The sequence below is a fragment of the Antennarius striatus genome, chromosome 10 (assembly GCF_040054535.1).
Source record: "Antennarius striatus isolate MH-2024 chromosome 10, ASM4005453v1, whole genome shotgun sequence".
NCBI classification, from domain to species: Eukaryota; Metazoa; Chordata; class Actinopteri; order Lophiiformes; family Antennariidae; genus Antennarius; species Antennarius striatus.
In genome coordinates, this window is record NC_090785.1 from 509,993 (window position 1) to 521,570 (window position 11,578).

The window sequence follows — 11,578 nt, forward strand, 5'->3', positions numbered from 1 at the left end:
TCAACAAAGAGCACAAAGCAGCAGCCAATCAGCCGTCAGTCAGTCAGCGCCTCCCGGCGGGTTGGCTGGGGCCGCAGCAAACGCCGCACCCGGGGCTGATGGGAAATCAAGACTCCAGCCAGATGAGTAATTCCAGGAATCTTCACAACTTTTTGTCCCCCCCCACCCCCCCGAGGATCCAGAAACAATCAGCGATGCAACATCAACAGCCAATCAGAAGAGGCGGCAGGTGCGGCTCACGCTCACCAAGCCAGAGCACTTTAGCCTCTTTTAGCTCAGAGTTTTGGTTTTGTTAGCGACAGCTAGCCTGGATAAAACAACTAGCAATCAGTTTAAACTGAAGGATTCAGGCTAACCTGTTTGCATGTGTTAGCATCGTCAATCAGAGGAGGCTCCGCCCTCACGTAACTTGAATTTAAAGCTGTCGATTGGGGAACGTTTGACCAATGAGAAGCAGGCTCACACTTGTCGGGAGAGGTGTGTGTGTGTGTGTGTGTGTGTGTGTGTGTGTGTGTGTGTGTGTGTGTGTGTGTGTGTGTGTGTTTATTAGCCAAACAGTGGTGTAATTAGTGTTGTTGTGTGTCCTGCTCACCTGAACTACAGGTTGGGCCACATTGATCTCCGGTGACGTGTGTGTGTGGTGTGTGTGTGTGTGTGTGTGTGTGTGTGTGTGAGTATGCTTGGAGGCATCCACGCACAACGATCCGGCTTCTGGCGCCAGCACACCTTGTACACACACACACACACACACACACACACACACACACACACACACACACACACACACACACACACACACACACACATGACGGTGTTTGTTTGTTTATTTGTCTATTTATTTATTTACATGCTGGACTGAAATCTGTTGAAAACCTTTTAAAACTTAATATAAATAAAGTTACAATACTTTATTAATAATTATTAGACGAAATGATCCAAATGTCATGTCAGTCACAGACACAACTTTATTTTTATATTTTGTTATTGTATAATTTTACCATTACTTTTTGTTATTTTATCATTATTATTTTTTATAGTATTATTGTTATTACTTTTATTTTCATTCTATTGGTATGTTGTCATATTTTTTTCTAATTATTTTATTATAATATCATTTTATTTTTACACTGTTTCATTATATTCTTATTTTACTATGTGATAGTTATTATAATTTTATATTATTAATATATTATTATTATGTCATATTTCCATTATAATGTTTTTATTATAATATTTTATTATTATTTTCTAATTATATTATAATTATTTTCTTATTATATAATATTATAGTATTATAATATATCAGCAAGCTGATTTATATTATTATTATTATTAATAATATTGTATTATGTAATGTTATATAATGAAATCCAAATTATTATTATTATTATTATTATTATTATTATTATTATTATTATTATTAATATTATTATTCTCATTCAGGTTCAACTCCTTCCTAAAAGGAGCCACAGAAAGGAGGAAATAAAGGAGACGAGCAAAAGCAGGAAGAATAAAGTGATTAAAGTGTTTTTTGATTGGAGTTTTAACACATCTGTGACTATTTTTGACAGCACTGGGTTTCCGTAGCGACGGTTTGTGTGATGGTTTCTCTTCCTGTTTCAGTCTATTAAACAGCAATGAATCAACCAATAAGGTAATGACAGTGTCGTCTGGACACGCTGAGCTCCCGGGTGATTATGGGTAATCATCCCAGCAGCGTTCGGCAGCCTCGCCGCGGCGCTGGTCTCTGATTGGTCAGCGGGTGTGACTGTAAATTGAAGCATTGGAGTGATTCATTAAGAAAACATCTTTAACGCCCGGGCGCCGCCGCTGGAGGCGGTCCTTCACCTCCCCCCAGCTCCTCTCAGCCAATGGCGGCGGCCTGTCCAGGTGGCGTCTGAGGAAACGCTGGGGGGGGTTGAGGTGGCCCCCCGGGTGCTGATTCAGAAGCATCTCGGGCCCCCCCTCCAGGACCAGCTCTTCCAGTTAATAAACGCCACAGAACTCGCGGCGCGGCTGCTAACCCGTCATTAGCGCGTCACGGCAGCGCTAAATCAAAACCCGCTGGCTGCGTTGCCACGGTAACATCACAGGAAGGTGGTTTTACTGCAGCTGTAAATCAAGGTGGGATGTTTGCGCCAAGAGGCCTTCTGCACGTTGGGGGGGTTTAGAGCTGACGCTAGTTGAGGTCACATGACGCGTTTCGGGTCGCTAACCAGTTTGTTTACCTCGTTTGTTGTTGTTTATCCTCACCTCCGGTAACGGAGGACGTTCTTCCGGTTCGGCTGGTCGTCATGATGAAAACAAACATCTGTTTGATCGCGTTTCCGTGTCTTCAAATTATGGTGGAATTTGGCGGAATTTTCCCATCGCTTAAGAGGGCGGGGCTTGTTTGGTTTGTCCCATGAGCGCTGGGGGGCGGAGTGGGGGGGTAATTGACGGCTGTAAAACCTTTTGTGTGCTCACATTTTGTGCCAGTCACCGCTGAAAAGTTGATATTCTCGTAAATGTTTCCATGGCAACAGCTTACGAAACGCCGAGGTGGTTGCGTTTGTTCGTAGGTGGCCCCCGGAGCGGGAAGAGACGACTCCACGTCAATCCGGCGGTGGGAACTTTTTGTTTCTCAGTTTTGGATAAATAAAATTTTTTATTGTAACTTTAAAAATGTCTTTGTGTGTTTTTTCTTATTTATATAAAACTTGATGGTTTTGGTTGCAGGTGGAAGAAATAAAGAGTCCAGAAACATTCGGTCAACGGGAAACTGAAGTGATTTTTATCTGCATTTTTTGCAACTTTTTTGTCGAATTGTGAAACATCTTAATTGTTGTTTCAACACTTACAGTAAAGAATATTATTAAAGAATATTATTAAAGAATATTATTAGAGAATATTATTAAAGAATATTATTAAAGAATATTATTAAAGAATATTATTAAAGAATATTATTAAAGAATATTATTAGAGAATATTATTAAAGAATATTATTAAAGAATATTATTAAAGAATATTATTAAAGAATATTATTAAAGAATATTATTAGAGAATATTATTAAAGAATATTATTAAAGAATATTATTAAAGAATATTATTAAAGAATATTATTAGAGAATATTATTAAAGAATATTATTAAAGAATATTATTAAAGAATATTATTAAAGATATTATTAGAGAATATTATTAAAGAATATTATTAAAGAATATTATTAAAGAATATTATTAAAGAATATTATTAAAGAATATTATTAGAGAATAGTATTAAAGAATATTATTAGAGAATATTATTAGAGAATATTATTAGAGAATATTATTTGAGAATATTATTAGAGAATATTATTAGAGAATATTATTAGAGAATATTATTAGAGAATATTATTAAAGAATATTATTAAAGAATATTATTAGAGAATATTATTAGAGAATATTATTAGAGAATATTATTAGAGAATATTATTCGAGAATATTATTAGAGAATATTATTAGAGAATATTATTAAAGAATATTATTAAAGAATATAATTAGAGAATATTATTGCGGGATTTTTTTCCCGTACAAAGTCTACATTTTGAATGATTTTCTGTTCTGAAGATGACTGGAATTTCCCTCCATCAAGACCTGACGCCAGGAAACTTTCCCTCCATCAGAGCAACTTTGATCAGGAAACACACACACACACACACACACACACACACACACACACACACACACACACACACACACACACACACACACACACACACACACACACACACATACAGTGGTAGGCATACATCATCAGGTGGTTCTGACCGGTTCTGAAACCGAGCCTGACGCTCAGCAACAGGGTATAGAAACGGTTTGTAGAAACGGGTGTAGAAACGGGTGTAGAAACGGGTGTAGAAACGGGGTGTAGAAACGGGGTGTAGAAACGGGGTGTATCAACAGGCTCAGATCTTAATTGGGTTTGGTAGCACGGCTGGGCCGGCTCGTCTGATTTGGAACTAATTGTAGTTTAACTCCTGTAGTCATATTTTGGGAATTTTTGGTGAGTCATGTTTCAGAATTTTTTTTGGTTATGTTAACAAAAGGCACATGGTTGTGCAGTGGGCAGCGCTGTCGCCGAACAGCAAGGAATTTTCAGAGTTTGAATGTTCTCCCTGTATCTCCGTGGGTTCTCTCCTGGTTCTCTGGCTTCCTTCCATTTCCAAACACAGGCGCGTCAGATTAACTAGCTGGTCCAAATTGCCAGTAGTGTGTGAATTTGAGCACGGTGGTTTGTCTTTGTGTGGCTCAGCAGCGTACTAGTCGTGACCAGTTTGTTTTTTCTTGCTGAAACAAGAAAAGAATACCGAAACAAGACTCGGCAAAAAAAAATTCTGGTTCTGAAATCTGTACAAACCATAAACAGCAAAAATTCTGAAACATGACTCAACAAAGTAAGAGTGAACCAAGACCACCGGGACCTTTGGGCAGAAAGTTTATTTCTAAAACGAACAAAGACGGACAATCAACAAAAACGCAGTGATTTGTACCTTTTGTAAAAGAGAATCTTCACATCACTGAAGCAGCTCCAGACTAACGTATCATTTAAATGTAAAACATTGAAGGACACAGAGTTGAACGTTATCTCACCCTTTAAAGGAAAAGCCTGTTAGCATCTTACTATTTAGTTTCCTTATTCAGAGACATGTTCTACTATTCATGGTGAATTGTTGTATTGAGTCAGCTTTATATTCATTCTGATTGAGAGTCTGCTTCTGTGCCTGTTTGAGACTCAGATTATTTTATTTCTGAATTTTATTTATTTTATTTAACTGTATTTGTATAACATTTTTAAGAAATACACCTGGCCTAATTGGTTTGCTGATGTGCTTGGCCTTTTTTCTTTTGAATTTCATTAATAAAGCAGATTTAACCAATAAAAATGTGGATTTCAAATCTTCTCTTCTTGGTGTATTCTATTACCTGAAACATGATGCAGCCGCCAAAAAAAAAATTCTTGCAAAAATTCTAAAACATGACTTTCAGGTCCCGAAAATTCTGGAACTGAAAAAATGACTCAGAAAAAAGTCTGAAACATGACTCAGCAAGAATTCCCAAACCGTGACTCAGCAAAAATTCATGGACATGAGTCAGCAAAAAAAATTTCCACAAAAATTGTAACAATGACTTTCAGGTCTCAAGAAATCTAGAACTGAAACATGACTCAGAAAAAATTCTGAAACATGACTCAGCAAAAATCATAGACATTTTGCAAAATTCTGCAAAAAATTTCTAAAACATGACTCGGCAAAAATGTCAAACCATGACTTCGCAAAAACAATTCAGCAAAAATTCTAAAACATGACTTTCAGGTCCCAAAAATTCTGGAACTGAAAAAATGACTCAGTAAAAATTCTAAAACATGACTCTGCAAGAATTCATGGACATGACTCAGCATAAAAAATTTCTTTTAAAAATTCTGAAACATGACTCAGCAAAAATTCCCAAAACGTGACTCAGCAAAAAATTTCTAGACATGACTCTACACAAAAAAAATTCTACAAAAATTTCAGGTCCCAAAATATCTAGACCTGAAACATTACTCAGAAGAAATGTGGAAACATGACACAGCCAAAACAAAAATTCTGGCAAAATTTCTGAAACTTGACATTCAGGTCCCGAAAATTCTGGAACTGAAAACAAGACTCAGAAAAAAGTCTGAAACATGACTCAGCAAAAATTCCAAAACGTGACTCAACAAAAAAAAAAGTCAACAAAAATTTCAGGTCCCAAAAAATCTGGACCGGAAACATGACTCAGAAAAAGTGTGGAAACATGACGCAGCCCAAAAAAAAATTCTTGCAAAAATTCTAAAACATGACTTTCAGGTCCCAAAAATTCTAGAACTGAAAACATGACTCTGAAAAAATTCGGAAACATGACTCAGCAAAAATGTCCAAACATGACTTAGCAAAAAAAAATTCACCAAAAATTTCAGGTCCCAAAAAATCTGGACCTGAAACATGACTCAGAAAAATTGTGGAAACATGAAGCAGCCAAAAAAAAAATTCTGGCAAAAATTCTAAAACATGACACTCAGGTCCCGAAAATTCTGGAATTGAAAACAAAACTCAGTAAAAATTCTGAAACATGTCTCAGCAAAAATTTCAAACCATCACTCAGCAAAAATTCTGAAACATGACTCGGCAAAAAAATTCCTAGACATGACTCAGCAAACAAAATTTACCAAGAATTTCAGTTCCCAAAAACATTCTGGACCTGAAACATGATTCAGCAAAAATTCCCAACACGTGACTCTGCTAAAAATTCCTAGACATGACTCAGCAAAAAAAAATTCCACCAAACATTTCAGGTCCCAAATAAATCTAGACCTGAAATATGACTCAGCAAAAATTCATGGACATGGCTCAGCAAAAAAAAATTCAGCAAAATTTCTAAAACATGACTCAGCAAAAATGTCCAAACATGACTGCAAAAAATAAAATTTCACCAAAAATTTCAGGTCCCAAAACATCTGGACCTGAAACATGACTCAGAAAAAATGTGGAAACATGACGCAGCCGAAAAAAAATTCTAGCAAAAATTCTAAAACATGACATTCAGGTCCTGAAAATTCTGGAACTAAAAACATGACTCAGAAAAAATTCTGAAACATGACTCAGAAAAAAAAATTTCACTTCCCAAAAAATCTGGACCTGAAACATGGCTCAGAAAAAGTGTTGAAACATGATGCAGCTGAAAAAAAATTCTTACAAAAATTCTAAAACATGACTTCCAGATCCCGAAAATTCTGGAACTGAAAACATGACTCGGAAAAAATTCTGAAACATGACTAGGCAAAATTTCCAAACCGTGACTCAGCAAAAATTCATGGACATGACTCAACAAAATTCATGGATATGACTCAGCAAAAAAATATTTTACCAAAAATTTCAGGTCCCAAAAAATCTAAACCTGAAACATAACTCAGAAAAAATGTCGAAACATGACGCAGCCGGAAAAAAAATTGTAGCAAAAAATTCTAAAACAGACATTCAGACACTCAGAAAAAAGTCTGAAACATGACTCAGCAAAAATTCCCAAAACGTGACTCAGCAAAAAATTCCTAGACATGTCTCAACAAAAAAAATTTCAACAAAAATTTCAGGTCCCAAAAAATCTAGACCTGAAGCATGACTCAGAAAAAATGTGGAAACATGAAACAGCCGACAAAAAAATTCTAGCAAAAATTCTAAAACATGACTTTCAGGTCCTGAAAATTCTAGAACTGAAAACATGACTCAGAAAAAATTCGGAAACATGACTCAGCAAAAATGTCCAAACATGACTTGGCAAAAAAAAATATCACCAAAAATTTCAGGTCCCAAACAATCTGGAACTGAAAACATGACTCAGCAAAAATTCATAGACATGACACAGCCAAGCAGGAAATTCTAGCAAAAATTCTAAAACATGACTGAGCAAAAAATGTACCAAAAATTTCAGGTCCCAAAAAATCTGGACCGGAAACATGACTCAGTAAAAAGTGTGGAAACATGACGCAGCCCAAAAAAAATTTCTTGCTAAAATTCTAAAACATGACATTCAGGTCCCGAAAATTCTGGAACTGAAAACATGACTCAGTAAAAATTCGGAAACATGACTCAGAAAAATTGTGGAAAAATAAGCAGCCAAAAAAAATTTTCTGGCAAGAATTCTGAAACATGACTCAGCGAAAAAAATTTCCAGTAAAAATTCTAAAACATAACCAAGCAAAAATGTCCAAACATTACCGTGCAAAAAAAGTTTTTCACCAAAAATTTCAGGTCCCGAAAAATCTGGACCTGAAACAAGACTCCGAAAAAATGTGGACACATGACGCAGCGAAAAAAAAATTCCAGCAAAAATTCTAAAACATGACATTCAGGTCACGAAAATTCTGGAACTGAAAACATGACTCAGTAAAAATTCTAAAACATGACTAAGCAAAAATTTCAAACCGTGACTCACCAAAAATTCTGAAACATGACTCAGTGAAAAAAAATTCCAGTAAAAATTCTAGAACATAACCCAGCAAAAATGTATAAACATGACCCTGCATATAAAAGTTTTTCACCAAACATTTCAGGTCCCAAACCATCTGGACCTGAAACATGACTCCGAAAAATTGTGGACACATGACACAGCTGAAAAAACAATTCTAGCAAAAATTCTAAAACAGGACATTCAGGTTCCGAAAATTCTGGAACGGAAAACATGACTCAGCAAAAAAATTCCTAGACATGACTCAGCAAAAAAAATTTCGACAAAAATTTCTGGTCCCCAAAAAAAATCTGGCCCTGAAATATGACTCAGCAAAAATTCCCAAAACGTGACTCAGCAAAAAATTCCTAGACATGACTCGACAAAGAAAAATTTACAAAAAATTTCAGGTCCCAAAAAATCTGGACCTGAAACATGACTCAGAAAAATTGTGGAAACATGAAGCAGCCACAAAAAAAATTCTGGCAAAAATTCTGAAACATGACTCAGCAAAAATTCCTAGACATGACTCAGCAAAAAAAAAATTACCAAAAATTTCTGTTCCCAAAAAATCTAGACCTGAAACATGACTCAACAAAAAAAAAATTTCTACAAAAATTTCAGGTCCCAAAAAATCTTGACCTGAAACGTGACTCAAAAACAATTCTAAATCATGACTCAGCAGAAATGTCCAAACATGACTTATCAAAAAAAAATTCACAAAAAGTTCAGGTCCCGAAAATTTTGGAACTGAAAACATGACTCTGTAAAAATTCTGAAACATGACATTCAAGTCCCTAAAAATCTGGACCTGAAACATGACTCTGCAAAAATTCCCAAAACGTGACTCAGCAAAAAATTCCTAGACATGACTCAGCTAAAAATTCAAACCGTGACTCAGCGAAAATTCTAAAAACATGACTCAGCAAAAAATTCCTAGACATGACTCGGCAAAAAAAATTTACCAAAAATTTCACTTCCCAAAAAATCTGGACCTGAAACATGACTCGGCAAAAATTCCCAAAACGTGACTCAGCGAAAAATTCAAACTGTGACTCATCAAAAATTCTGAAACATGACTCAGCAAAAAATTCCTAGACATGACTCAACAAAAAAAAATTTCAAGACAAATTTCAGGTCCCACAAAATCTGGACCTGAAACATGACTCAGAAAAATTGTGGAAACATGAAGCAGCCAAAAAAAATTTCTGGCAAAAGTTCTGAAACATTACTCAGCAAAAAATTCCTAGACATGACTCAGCAAAAAAAAATTACCAAAAAATTTCACTTCCGAACAAAATCTGGACCTGAAACATGACTCAGCAAAAAAAATTTCGACAAAAATTTCAGGTCCCAAAAAAAAAAAAGGGCCTGAAACATGACTCAAGTAAAAAATCCCAAAACGTGACTCAGCAAAAAATTCAAACCGTGACTAAGCAAAAATTCTGAAACATGACTCACCAAAAAATTCCTAGACATGACTCAAACAAAAAATTTTTTCAACAAAAATTTCAGGTCCCACAAAATCTGGACCTGAAACATGACTCAGAAAAATTGTGGAAACATGACGCAGCCAAAAAAAAAATTCTGGCAAAAATCCTGAAACATGACTCAGCAAAAAATTAAAACTGTGACTCAGCAAAAATTCTGAAACATGACTCAGCAAAAAATTCCTACACATGACTCAGCAAAAAATGTTTTACCAAAAATTTCAGTTCCCATGACTCAGTAAAAATTCTGAAACATGACCCAACGAAAAACAATTCCAGTAAAAATTCTAAAACATAACCCAGCAAAAATGTCCAAATATGACCCTGCAAAAAATATTTCTTGCCAAAAATTTCAGGTCCCAAAAAATCTGGACCTGAAACATGACTCAGAAAAAATGTGGAAACATGAAGCAGCCAAAAAATAAATTCTGGCAAAAATCCTGAAACATGACTCAGCAAAAAATTAAAACTGTGACTCAGCAAAAATTCTGAAACATGACTCAGCAAAAAATTCCTAGACATGACTCAGCAAAAAAATGTTTTAACAAAAATTTCAGTTCCCATGACTCAGTAAAAATTCTGAAACATGACCCAATGAAAAACAATTCCAGTAAAAATTCTAAAACATAACCCAGCAAAAATGTCCAAATATGACCCTGCAAATAAGTTTTTTTTCGCCAAAAATTTCGGGTCCCAAAAAATCTGGACCTGAAACATGAGAAAAAATGTGGAAACATGATGCAGCCAAAAAAAACATTCGAGCAAAAATTCTAAAACATGACATTCAGGTCCCAAAAATTCTGGAACTGAAAAAATGACTCAGCAAAAAATTCCTAGACATGACTCAGCAAAAAAAAATTTCAACAAAAATTTAACTCCCCAAAAAATCTGGACCTGAAACATGACTCCGCAAAAAAAAATTTCGACAAAAATTTCAGGTCCCCAAAAAAAAAATCTGGGCCTGAAACATGACTCCGCAAAAAATTCCTAGACATGACTCAACAAAAAAAAATGTCTACAAAAATTTCAGGTCCCACAAAATCTGGACCTGAAACATGACTCAGAAAAATTGTGGAAACATGTAGCAGCCAAAAAAATTTTTCTGGCAAAAATTCTGAAACATGACTCAGCAAAAAATAAATTCGACAAAAATTTCAGGTCCCAAAAAAAATAATAATCTGGGCCTGAAACATGACTCAGCAAAAATTCCCTAAACGTGACTCAGCAAAAATTCTGAAACATGACTCAGCAAAAAATTCCTAGACATGACTCAACAAAAAAAATTTCAACAAAAATTTCAGCTCCCACAAAATCTGGACCTGAAACATGACTCAGAAAAATTGTGGAAACATGAAGCAGCCAAAAAAAATTTTCTGGCAAAAATTCTGAAACATGACTCAGCAAAAAATTCCTAGACATGACTCAGCAAAAAAAAATTCAACAAAAATTTAACTTCCCAAAAACTCTGGACCTGAAACATGACTCAGCAAAAAATAAATTCGAAAAAAATTTCAGATCCCAAAAAAAACAAATAAGCTGGGCCTGAAACATGACTCAGCAAAAATTCCCTAAACGTGACTCAGCAAAAATTCTGAAACATGACTCAGCAAAAAATTCCTAGACATGACTCAACAAAAAAAATTTCAACTAAAATTTCAGGTCCCACAAAATCTGGACCTGAAACATGACTCAGAAAAATTGTGGAAACATGAAGGAGCCAAAAAAAATTTTCTGCCAAAAATTCTGAAACATGACTTAGCAAAAAATTCCTAGACATGACTCAGCAAAAAAAAATTCAACAAAAATTTAACTTCCCACAAAATCTGGACCTGAAACATGACTCAGCAAAAAAAAAATTCGACAAAAATTTCATATCCCGAAAAATAAAAATCTGGGCCTGAAACATGACTCAACAAAAATTCCCAAAACGTGACTCAGCAAAAATTCTGAAACATGACTCAGCAAAAAATTCCTAGACATAACTCAACAAAAAAAATTTTCAACAAAAATTTCAGGTCCCACAAAATCTGGACCTGAAACATGACTCAGAAAAAATGTGGAAACATGATGCAGCCAAAGAAAACATTCGAGCAAAAATTCTAAAACG